General features: G+C 43.9%; 1 protein-coding gene across 1 annotated transcript in view; it reads left to right on the top strand.

The window, feature by feature from the left end:
- Positions 1 to 1,496: 1,496 nt before the first annotated feature.
- LOC126267218 (juvenile hormone acid O-methyltransferase-like) overlaps positions 1,497 to 12,828 on the top strand; it is an 84,829-nt gene continuing 73,497 nt past the window's right edge. Inside the window, exon 1 of the mRNA XM_049972191.1 lies at positions 1,497 to 1,614. The gene's annotated coding sequence lies outside the window, so the exon portion shown is untranslated. The remainder of the gene's footprint in view (positions 1,615 to 12,828) is intronic.

The raw sequence follows: 12,828 nt of genomic DNA, 5'->3' as shown, positions 1-12,828 counted from the left end.
GCGGCAAGAAGCATGCAATATGAGCTGCACGATCTCTGTTCAGAGCCACGAACAGTGAAACTACAGCTTTTTTCAAATAAATGGGTCTGATTTAATTAATTTGTATTTCATGAAATATAAACTGAATGTGAGTAATATGTATACAGACTCAAACAGGATGATTTAAAGTCTGTAAACACTATTTATCTAGTAAGGAAATGCAAGACACAAAGCTGTCTTTAATGAAATTTATTTATTGACCAGTTTCATCAGTCCAGGACCATGTTCCCGGTAGTCAGATATGCAATTATAAAATCAACATATATAATTTTCGAAATCCAAGGTGCAAAATTTAAGCAGAACAATTCTGAACACAAAAAATTAGTGCAAACCAGGTCCTAATTTAATATTTATTTTATTTATTTTGTTTTACATTAACTACTTCATACGTAAGCTGATCCCTGCCTAGACAAGACGTTTAAAACTATTCATAAATTCTCCATATGTTCCGCTCCTGCTACAGACATCTAAGCCATATCTAGTCTCGCCCTACTATATAATAATCATCCCATGTGTTACTGAGTTCACCATAACTGTGATTAGGTTTATCAGAACATCCAGAATTACTGACTGAGGTGGAACGTAAAACTGCCGATTTTAAAAACCGCACAAGAAGAAATAACATGGTGTGAGATCAAGAGGTCTCAGCAGCCAGAAGATAAGAATCAGGTCTTTTCTTATGCGACATATCTACCGTTGACGACCAGATTGATTCAAAAATATTCGACCATCGAGGTCCGATTGGGCTCCGTCCTGTTAAAAATGAACCTTTGCATGTCTTTGGTAAGTTGAAGAAAAATCAAATGTTCAAGCATGTTTAGGTACGCTATTCCACTGATGTTGCTTTGTTTGACGAGTTCTTCGCAAACGTTATTACTATTCGCCATTCGACCAAGATAGAGTCTGCCTTCTTCGCTAAAAATTAAACGTGAGAGAAACGCTTCACTCACTGCCTCTCTTGCTATGTCGCTATGAACTTTAGTATGATTTTCTTTGTCATTTTCCACAAAAGCCTGCAGAAGATGTAAGTGGTAAGGCTTTTACACTGAGCGTCATCCCAAAACTTGAAGTACAACTCGCTGTAGTATTCTTTCTAATAGCTCTATTGCTTGACTTGCCTGACTTATTTGAAGACTGGTTTATGTAGTACCGAAATCAGCAAAGTAATATTAATATCCCGAATACAACACAGCTGGATGGAAATTTTCCTCCCATATGGTTATATTGCAAATAATATTGGAGGGGGGGGGGGGGGGGTCAACCACAAAAGCAGTGAGTTATTGAGAAAGTAATCGACAGATAAAGCATCGCCTCCGTGAACCTGTTTCTCTCCAACCCTTTCCCAACTTCTTTCCTGACGAACGTATCTGCACTCATCACACGCGGCTGGAAGAGGAGTTGGACTATCTGTGCCGAGGTAATCCTTGGAAAACCTCATTCAAGACGTTGCTAGAAGCACTCGAAGGTAAGAGCGTGCGCAAGGCCATCAAGCGGCTTTGGCCCCACCAGCTACAGCTACAGCAACAGCAACAGCAGAGAAGACGCAGTGTCTTCCAGCTTTGACATTTCTTGCCGGTGAGTTAATGTGTTTGTCGACCTATTATTTATCTACATTGGTTCGTGGAATACAATAAGACTCTAGCCGAAACTTGCAAACACTAAATTCAAATGGAGGCTACCTGTTACGTTGCTAAAGATTTGACCCAGCATTATTTTTACGTTATGGAAAGGGCTTTTTTTATCTGTCTTTCTCTTATTTCTACTCTGTGTTGTAGTTTAAGCAAGTTCACTAGGAACGGCGACAGGAAATTTTCGGACTGCATACTACAAACATGATATTTCTCTTGCGTTCTCCTCAGGAGATTAAAACATGGACTGCAAAATCGTAAAATTGTGCACCGTTTTAGGGGTTCTGAGAATTAGTTAAATCCCACTCTGTTCAAAGCGCAAAGTCGAACAGCGCTGTTCCAATCACGATGCTCACACGCCGCTGTTCTTTCAATGTGACTGCAGACGTGTGCAAGCTTCATTGCAAACTTAGACTTAACACGTATTTGGAGTAGTAATCATGGTATGGCGAACGAAAATTCTTGCCACTTTAACTAATACATGATATAGTATTGAGGACGACTGTATAAATTTGACTCATACTTCTGCTATTCTGAAGGAAAAAGTAACCGCCTTTCTTTGAACAAGAGTTCACGACTAAAAAATTAAGAGACTTACTTGATTTTAACATGTGTTAAAATAATTACAATAAAGCTATTCATATAAGTAACTCTGAAATGCCTTGAAATTTTGGGTCAACTGAACCTACCGATACGGCATGTAGGATTGGTTCCGTGACGTAATGATATGGCGTGTGACGTCATATAGACGCGAAAAGGAGAGAACATCTGTATTTTGGAGTGTAATGAGTGGTTAGAGATGGCTCTGTAGCCTAGTTCGTGACCTAGACTCGACTGTACCATTTGCCGGTACAGTGGTGTAAAATAAGATTTGCATCTTGCCGCTCAGCAATCTAAAGACAAAGATCGCCACTAGCGAAATCGTCGCAGACAGTGAATAAAAAGGCGTGTAAATTTGTTTATGGGAGCCAATTTGAAATTTACAAATCACTGAATTTATCACAACCCTTTAGCTGTCAGAAGTCTAAATTTAAATCTCAACATTTACCTAAATGAAGTCAAACAACGTGGTGGCGCGATGGTTTAAGGCGCTCTAGTACCGTTAGAAGGTGTGGCTCGTATGGTCATATCCTCCAAATTAGGTTTCCTAAAATTTGCTTAAAAAGTAAGATGATTCCTTGAAGAGAATGATAAATGTTCCTTCATCCATGGCCTGACATAGCTTTTGCGTTTCCTGTAGGAAGTTTGTCATCGATGAGACATTGACCGCAGTCATTTGCTTTCTAATGAACACATGACAATGGTAACGCTCCGAAAAACTCTCCAAAATAATGAAGTTGTTAGAATGAAAAATATTTTGGCGTTATTTGAGATAAGATTAAACAGACTTAAGGGAAGCTGGAACGCCGTATCCTGACAATGTTGAATTTAGTGACTTGGTTTCCCTGTATTTCAGGAACCTCTGTAGTCGTTGACATCAAACTTTTACAAGACATTAAACTGTATATTCTGAGCACACTGAACTACTGTAATTGCGTTTCAGCCACTGTTTCGGAAAAAAATTTAACTACACGGTTAAAATTTTGTATATACTTTTTGTAGGTTATCCTAAATAATTTTAATTATACATAACATTAAGTTCTTTTAGTTATGTATGTCACTACTCCCAGAAAATCTGAATCCTCTACTCGAAGTGCTTTGAGATTTAGGGAAAAATGCAACAGAAAATGGAAATTTTCAGGAACGGCAGCTAAATTTTCAAAATACTGTAACTCACTTCATATATGCGTATTTTTTTTATTTTTAGTTACTCAAAAGACCCTGGACCATACTCTATATCATCCTCTTTATTTTTTCAAAGTTTTTTCTTTCCTTCTTTCTGGACTCCTTAGTGGTAAACTGCGCTGCATACTCTGCTTTATCATTGCGAACGTCCATCCGTTAGTTTTCTGATGCAGTTTGCTCCAGAATTAATTGCCATCTGCGGTAGCATTTCCACCCTAACAATGTTATTAAAATCAATAACAGCTTCACTGACCCCCACTTTAGTGTCTTCATTCCAACAAAAACATGTTTTGGTAAGCGAGTCCATATAAATTATTGAACGAATTGGGATTTTGAGTCTGACCATGCAGACACTTCTTCAGTAACTCAGGTTTTGCCAGGCCTCTAAAAAGGTTTATTAATATCCATGACTGCTGTTGGGATGGAATGCTTATGGCTGTATGAACTGCTTGAGTACTGGGCAATGCAGTAATTGCACCATGAATCAAGTCCAGAAGGGCAAAGGTGGTGTTCTGGTTTTTCATCAGTTGACAGACTGCGGAAGAAGGTAGCCCATACTGCCTGCTTCACTTTCAACATATCAGTATTATTTCAAATGGCCATCTCATAATACTGCTACAGTTCACAAATCAATTTGTCTTCCAGCCTGCCTCTTAGTTTTACCATAAAGTTTCTTGTGTCTCAAACTGTTTCAACTCCGTCAACCTGGCGCCCATCCTTTTCTGGACATGACCAACACATTTCAGTTTATAACACAGCAATCCACAGCCTTCTATATAAAAATTAGCTATTTTATTACATCTTGAACAAATGCACGTAAAAATTTTAACATTAACAGGAGTAGATTATATTTTAAAAAAAAATAATTCCCATGTGAGTTTATAAGTGAGATATATATATATATATGTGTGTGTGTGTGTGTGTGTGTGTGTGTGTGTGTGTGTGTGTGTATGTATATATTCGGGGAAACTAAAAAAATTTGAGATAAAAGTCCGAAAATGTGAAAAAAATTCCGTTCTAATTCCCCTTTCAAGCATAAACTCAAATATAGCCGCAAACCTATCGTTCAGTGTCATATTACCGCATTAACCTCCAGATTCTCATTTCCAGATAACTTTACTGTTTAGTGTTGTCGACATTACTTCGAACTGTGAGTATAAATCTGTTGCACAATGGAACTACTGCAGGTAGAAAACACGCGCATACTTCTTAGGTTGTCGAAAACGGGGACAACTTAACGAGCGTCCATAACTGCACGTAAGTAGACGTGTGTGTAGAGATCGCCTGTAGAGAGCGGTCATAACAAGTGAAGATGGCAGAACAGCTGATTAGTATAGCCAACGACGTTCATCACGGTAGTGATGAATATTATATTTTAATAACAATATGTAACACATTAGGCGCCGAAATTCGCTGAGAAAACATTCTGCATAGGTTGTTTCACCCAAATGTATTAATAGTTTAAAACTGAGTTTTAGGTATAAAGATGACAAGTACGTCTTCACATATATTCCGCTAACCACCAAGCGGTGTGTGCGGCGGAGGGCACAATTCACGCCAAAGTCATATTCCCCCTTTCTAACCCCTCCCCCCCCCCCCCCTCCCACTCGCGGATCGCGCGATGGAAAAACGACGGTCATCATTCCCCTACAACGTAGAACTACTTAAACGTAACTAACCTAAAGACATCACACAACACCCAGCCATCACGAGGCAGAGAAAATCCCTGACCCCGCCGGGAATCGAACCCGGGAACCCAGGCGTGGGAAGCGAGAACGGTACCGCACGCCCACGAGATGCGGGCGGAAAAACGACTGTCTCAACGCTCGTACTGAGGCGTTCAGTCGTTTTTCCCTCGAGCGATCCGTGAGTGGAACAGAGGGACGGAAATACGTAAAAGATTTTCTAGGGTTTAAACAACTCACAAGTCGAATTTTATAAATTTGTTTCACTACATCTTTTTCCAAGTAAGCCATCTAATGAACACATGTTGAACAGCTTCGTGTGTTGTCGGGGCCCTTCTAAAATTTATTGGTGACCAGATGGCTTCTCCTAGAACGTGCATCCGTTTGAGAGTCCTTGTACTTAATGGTTTAGTCATAAGACTAAAACTGTATCTTGCACACAATACCAGGAAGTAACTACACAATTGCAGCTCTCAAAAAAACAAATTTCGTAATTAATATTAATCTGGATCTTCGCGAGACTACTCTGGTACAGCTATTGTCTATCCCGGCTAATGTTAAGATGATGATCAGCGTTAGTAAAGGCAGTGCTTACCTACTGCTCATATGTTGGCCACCCGTCAGTTTCATGCAGCCAGTAGCATTCTTTTGAAGGAATTTTGACTATTGTACGACCGTGACTGTCTCAAGAAATATGTAAAGTTTTTTTTAAATTACCGCTGCCAGTTTTCCAAGAAATTGAAAACACTGTAATGTTTGCTGTTTTTCGATGTATTAGTGAATTTAGAGAGAGAGAGAGAGAGAGAGAGAGAGAGAGAGAGAGATACTTTGATCATGGCAGTAAAAATAAAGTGGACTGACATTGGCACATGTTTCATGAATTAATTATAGAGACACGAAAATGTATCAGATGTGGAGATAAAACAAGTATGCAATCTATTTGAGCGAGCACACTTAGTGGATTGATGTTTATCAATTAAATCGTAGAAGTATAAGGTGGATCAGTTTTTACTCACAAGAGTCGCACGTTCGACATATTAATAAAAACTGATCCACCTACTTCGTCCCATGATTTACTTAAGACATTGTGCTCGATCAGATCGATTGCGTAGCAACGCAGAGCAGATAAATATTTTACTGTTTTTTCGAATATATCGTGGGTTGCTACGCTGTCCTTGATTCGCAGCTTCTAGCATAGTTTAAACAGCCGCTATTCGAACAAGGAGCAATTAAATTTTTAATTCTCGTTTACGCAGTGTAGCACCCTTTCTTACGAATGTTGCCACGGTCTGGTTTGATGCAGTTCTCAAAGCTACTCTACCCTGTGCAAACCTCTTCCTCTCCGAGTAACTATTGCAAACTACGGCCTTCTGAATCTGCTTCCTGTATTAATGTGTCCCTCTACGATTTTTATCCTCAACGCTTCTCTCCAATACTAATTGGTGATCCCTTGCCTCTTCTACTCAAGTTGCGCAACAAATTCTTCACCCCAGTTCTTCACCTCCCCTCTAGCTATGTGATCCACCCATCTAGTCTCCAGAATTCTTTTGTAGCATCACGTTTCAAAAGCTTCTATTCTCTTCTTGTCTAATCTGCTAATCGTCCACATTTCACTTCCATACATGGCTACACTCCATACAAATACTTCTAGAAAGGACTTCCTGACACTTAATTCTATGCTCGATGGTAACAAATTCCTCCTTCAGAAACCCTTTGAGAGTTTCGTAATGGCTGGCTCTTCAAAGTTTATCAGTAGTTCTAATTGAAAGTTGTCTACCCCCAGACCCTGTTTTGACTTAGGTATTTCATGCTCTGTCAAATTATTCATGGACTACCAGATTTCCCATCTCACCTTCATCTACATCCACTTTCATTTCCATAATACATCCCTCAAGTACATCGCCCTTATATAGACCCACCATATACTTCTTCCACCTTTCTGCTTTACCTTCTTCTCTTAGGACTGGTTTTCCATCTGAGCTCTTGTTCATACAGGTCGTTCTCTTTTCTCCAAAGATCTCTCTAGTTTTCCTGTAGGCAATATCTTACTCCTAGTGACATCCCCTGTGGGTCCAGGTGTTGGAATAGGCCAGAGTTATTCATGCCTGGGGTAAGAGGTGACTGAAAGGAGTCCATCACTTTTCGGCTCTAGGAGTTCTGATCCCATGCTACGGTTTGACCTGCCACTTCCAAAATTCAACAGAAGTGCGGGCCATATGTGGAAGGGTGCCTTACACGGTGCACGAGTTACCCATAGTGCCCTTACATTTGGCTTTGCATCTCCACCTGCGATTCAACTGTTTGGGTGAGGACACTTTATGGGGTATGTCATCCTCTTCCGCCGTCTCCTGTCCTCTTTCGCCCCATGACAGTGGCGCCCATGGGGAGAGCCCCTGATCGTAGTGTGTGGTATCAGGGAGGCCACTATGCAAATCAAACGCATATGGGTCCAGAACTCTGGCCCTTCTTCTACAGCTGCCTCTTTGAAAGGAAATGATTCTTTGTGCTGTTTCTTCTGCCCCTTCGGCCCTCCCTTCCATTACTCCCCACCAATCTTTGAATATGGTCAAGGTGTTATTTTCCACAGGGGCCTCATCCTTCAAACTGATGAGGAACTTACAATTTAGAACGGTGGGGTGTTCACTTTGTTTGGCATGTTCAGAAGGGCCTGGAGGACAAACTCATTGATACTTGTGCCTTTATCCTGGCCTTTGAAGGGGATACCTTCCCTTAGGTCAAGATTATGGTTTATCGATGTGATGTGAAGCCGTACATCCCACCACCTATGAGATGTTTAAAGTGCTTGCGTTTTGGACATGTCTTACCACTGTTTGCAGACCCATCTCCGTGGTGACTGTGGACGTCCACTCCAGGAGTTCTTGAGTTGCCCTCCTGTGTGTGTTAATTGCCATGGCAATCATTCTCCACGTTCACCAGATTGCCCAGTGTATAAGAAGGAAAAGAAGATATAGTAGTATAAGACATTTGATCGTTTAACCTACACTGAGGCTCGTAAGAAGTATGCACGTCTTGACCATGTGGCCATAACGTCTAGTTATGCTTCAATTGCATCTTCACCCCTTCCTAACATAAGTCCTGACGCCCTCTCCTCCCCATCCTCCCCTGCAGTTCCCACACATTCCCCTCCAGGAGTCGTTCCCCCTCCCCAGCTGGGGAATTCTTCCACTTCTTTGGCGTCTGCCAGTCAAGGGTGCCCCTCCAGGGACACCTCTTCCCGCCACCTTCCAGGCCAAAGGTCTGCTGCCACACGACGACCGCGAGAACCATGGTCTGCGGGCCCCCAGGTCACCTGCTGTCTCTCTGTTCCAGATCTTGCTGCAGCTGGGTCCTTTTTGCGGTGCAACCCTCCTCGATCTCACAGTGAAGAAGGAACATAAGTCCTGGGGCAAGGAGCCTCTGGTGTCGCCTGAGGTCCTGTTCCCACCTTTGCAACCTGACTGTGACCTGCTGTTCATGGATGTCGCCCCCTCCTTGTCTGTGACGGATGGTGACCCAGCTGCACTACTGGCTTCAGCCTGTTCAACCCCCATTTGAATCATCGTTCTGTACTTACCCGATGGAATTGTAATAGATATTACCATCACCTTCCAGAGTCGAAATTCTTTATTTCGTTTTACTCTGCGACTTGTATGGTTCTACAGGAATATCATTTTACTGATCACTCAACTACCCTCACTGGGTTTCACGCTTTCTGTCGAAATCGGGTCAGCTCCCTGTAGACCTCTTGTGGCGTTTGTACATTGGTCCATACAGACTTTGCTAGCACGTGGTTTCATCTTCAAACTACATTGGAAGCGGTTGCTGTTAGGGTCCACCTAGACTCTGGGGTCACAGTTTGCAATCTTTATCTCCATCATTACAGGGATCTTACAGTTGCTGCCTTAACTGTCCTTCAGCAGCTTCCTCCTCCCTCCTTCTCAGGGATTTTAATGCTCATCATCCCTTGTGGGGCAGTGCATCTCCATCTAGTTGGGGTCATCTCATAGACAAGTTTCTTGCAGACCACGATTTGTCTTCTTCATGATGGCTACCCTACCCATTTCAGTGTCGGTCATGGTACCTTTTCTGCCACTGACCTTTCTCTTTCTTCTCCCTCCCTCCTCACTTCATTACGCTGGTCGTCACACGATGACCTTTGTGATAGTGACCACTTCCTGCTGATTCTCTCGCTCCGTTCCCGCTCCCCGACAGACAGGTTACCTCGTTGGTCTTTCCAACACGCCGATTGCCCTCTGTATACTGCACAGGTCGTCTCTTCTACCTCTTTGTCGGGTTTTATTGATAATGATAATCTGCCAAGAAGTTTCATATCCACACACTCTCCGCTGCTGAGTGAAAATCTCATTATGTATTGATGAAGTCCTATGTGACGTGTCTGATGCGATTGTTTGCGCTGCTAGCTTTGCTCGCCCACGCCCATATGGCCCATTTCACCGCCGGCAAGTCCTGTGGTGTACAGGCATTGGCATTGGCATCGGTGATCGCCATCGAGCTTTGCAAGACCTCAAGAGGCACCCATCCGGTGATAATCTTATTACCTTGAAACGCCTTCACGCCAAAGCCCATTACTTAATCAAATGGAGCAAACAGGTGTGTTGGGAACACTTCTTTTCTTCCCTCGGTTCTACTGTCCATTATCACGAGTATGGGCTGCACATCCCTCTCTCCAAGGTTGCCATTGGCAGTGTACACTCCTGGGATGGCATTTGCACAGATCCATTGATTCTCACGGACCATTTTGCGACCCATTTTGCAGCAGCATCAGCCTCCTATCTGGCTATTTTCCTTCACAAAAAACAGTTGGCCGAAGCTTCCATCTTATGTTTTACCCCTTGTCAGAATCTTATACTGAATGTGAACTTCTCTCTGCGCTTTCTTCTTCTCATGATACGGCCCCTGGCCCAGACTCCGTAACTAATTGCTTCAACATCTCAAAGCTCCACGTCGAAATCATCTTCTCCACATGCTTAACTGTATTTGGCTCCAGGGTGAATTCCCTTCTCAACAGAGGAATAGCATTGTGGCTCCTGTCCTTAAGCCTCGTAAGAATCCTTTGTTTGTCGAAAGCTATCGGCCAATTAGTCTGACAAACGTTGTTTGGAAGTTACTTAAACGGATGATAGCCAGTCGGCTCAATTGGGTCCTCGAATCTTGGGATCTATTGTCCCCTTACCAGTGTGGCTTCCAAGAGGTACGGTCTCCGATCAATCATTTACTTAGCATGGAATCTGCAGTTCGGCACGCTTTTTCCCAGTGCAGTATTTTTCAACCTTCACAAGGCCTATGACACGGCTTGGCGCCATCATATCTTTCTTAAACTTTGAGTGGGGTCTTTGGGGCCCAGTCCCGATTTTTATCTGGCAATTTCTGTTCCAGCGGTTGTTCAGGGTTAAGGTTGATACTGTTTTTAGTTCTCCATGGATCCAGAGGAATGGCATACCACAGGTTTCCGTACTGAGTGTCCTTCCTTTCCTCATTGCTTTAGGTGGACATGCGACCTCCTCCGGTCCTTTGGTTACCCCTGCTCTGTATGTGGATGATTTCTGCATTTGGGTTAGTTCCTCTTCGATGGCCTCTGCAAAGTGGCAGCTCCAGGGAGCAATACGGCTTGCCTATGCATGGACGCCCTCACATGGGTGTCAATTCTCTCCTTTAAAATCGCGAATGGTCCACTTCTGTCGCCGTACTACGATCGACCCTGATCCAGAACTCTATCTCGATGCACAACGATTGCCTGTGGTCCCACAGTTTAGTTTCCTGGGTCTTCTTTTCGACACCAAGCTCACTTGGCTGCCCGATATCAGACTTCTGAAGGTAGGATGTTTTCGTAAACTCAACGTCCTTTGCTTCCTTGACCACTCCTCTTGGGATATGGACCGCTCACTCCTTCTCCACATTCTATTCTATTCTATTCTATTCTATTCTATTCTATTCTATTCTATTCTATTCTATTCTATTCTATTCTATTCTATTCTATACCCAGACCCAGGATGTCGCCCACCTGATTTCTGCCCTCGGGTGGATTTACCAGTTGGGCTCCGCCTTCTCTCTTTGGCCCGTGATTCCGATGGATCTCCATTGAGGTCTGGAAGGTTCCATTCCCCCGATGGTGTTCCGTTGTTTTTTCCACCGAATTTTATGGGAGCTTCGGGATGCTGTTGTTTTTTACACTGATTGCTCTAAATCTGCTAATCATTTGGGATCTGCCTTCATGTCATCTGTTGCCATGAAAAATCATCTTCTGCCAACTGCATGTGGGGTGTATACTTTGGTATTGATGGCGATTTCACAGGCCCTCACCTTTATTGAACAGTCCCAACTCCAACGCATTTTGTTATCTACTGACTCGGTGGCCTTCAGGCTATTGACTGGTGTTTTTCCTGCCATCCTTAGGTCTCGGCCATCCTTAGGTCTCGGCCATCCATGACTGTCTAGCTGATCTTCACCATGCTGATAGTTCCGTTGATTTCCTTTGGGTCCCTGGCCATGTGGGTATCCCAGGTAATGAGCTTGCTAATCGTTTGGCTGGGGGAGCAGTCACTTGCCCCCACCTTCCCTCTAACCACTTCTGCGCCTGATTTATGGATTTATATCGAATCCCACTCAGCACAGTCATGGGCCAGCTCTTTGGAGGCTACCTCCTTGTCTAATAAGCTTTGTACGATTAAGGTGACACCTATCCCATGGCATTCTTCCTTCCACCTCTGCCCCCTGCGGGTTTGGGGGTTAGAATAGGCCTGCAGTATTCCTGCCTGTCGTAAGAGGCGACTAAAAGGAGTCTCAAACTTTTCGGCCTTATATGATGGTCCCCTGTTGGTTTGACCTCCATCTCTCAAAATTTTCAGAAGAGCGAGCCGATTGCGGAAGGGCGCCTTACTTGGTGCATTGTGTCCATCTTGCGATCAGACCTTTCGCCAGCTTATACACCATTGAACTGCAGTCCTGTCCGCTCTCCATGTCTTGGGCATGACTCTTTTTCTGCGTGCAGATAACACCTTGTACTGTGCAGTGCCTCTTTCTGCACCGACGGCGACCATGGACCATATGTTACCTAACATCCAGCACGGTAGCCAGTCCGTTGTGGTGGGGTCGCCATGTACCCTGTTGGTTGTAGCCCCCTGACAACACAGGGATCGCTCTACTGATGCCTGCGCCGTTAACTCCCCACATATGCCAAGGAGTAGATGCCTATCTCCTGAGGTATCGGGACTCCCGGCAACGGCCATCCTTCCAGGTGGCTGTTGCCGTGGCTGGGTGGCGCCCGTGGGGAGGGCCCTTGGTCGGAGTAAGTGGCATCAGGGCGGATGACCCTCAATGAAGCGTGGTACATCGTCTCTCGCTGATGGCCAGCCGCCAGCAGTCTCTAAGCGTTCTCGGGCTCAGTTTAACGCTCAGAAATACGATCCAAAAACTAACACCTCCCTGGCCACACCGTGGGAGGAACGTAAGTCTCAGGATGGCAGTAGCAGTTATTCGCCCCGCTTCTTAGTTTGTACGAGGGTTGATGGGGAGTCTTTTCTCTCCACAAAGCCTCAGTTCTTCGTCGAGCATTTAGAGGACAAGTTTGGGGAGGTGGAGGGCTTGTCAAAAATGCGCTCTGGGTCAGTCCTGATACAAACGGCATCCTCTGCCCAGTCATGATGGTTACTCGCTTGTGAAAAGTTGGGGAT

The sequence above is a fragment of the Schistocerca gregaria genome, chromosome 4 (assembly GCF_023897955.1).
Source record: "Schistocerca gregaria isolate iqSchGreg1 chromosome 4, iqSchGreg1.2, whole genome shotgun sequence".
NCBI lineage: Eukaryota > Metazoa > Arthropoda > Insecta > Orthoptera > Acrididae > Schistocerca > Schistocerca gregaria.
Note: the sequence above shows the minus strand (reverse complement) of the source record. Positions and strands in the feature narration are given on the sequence as shown.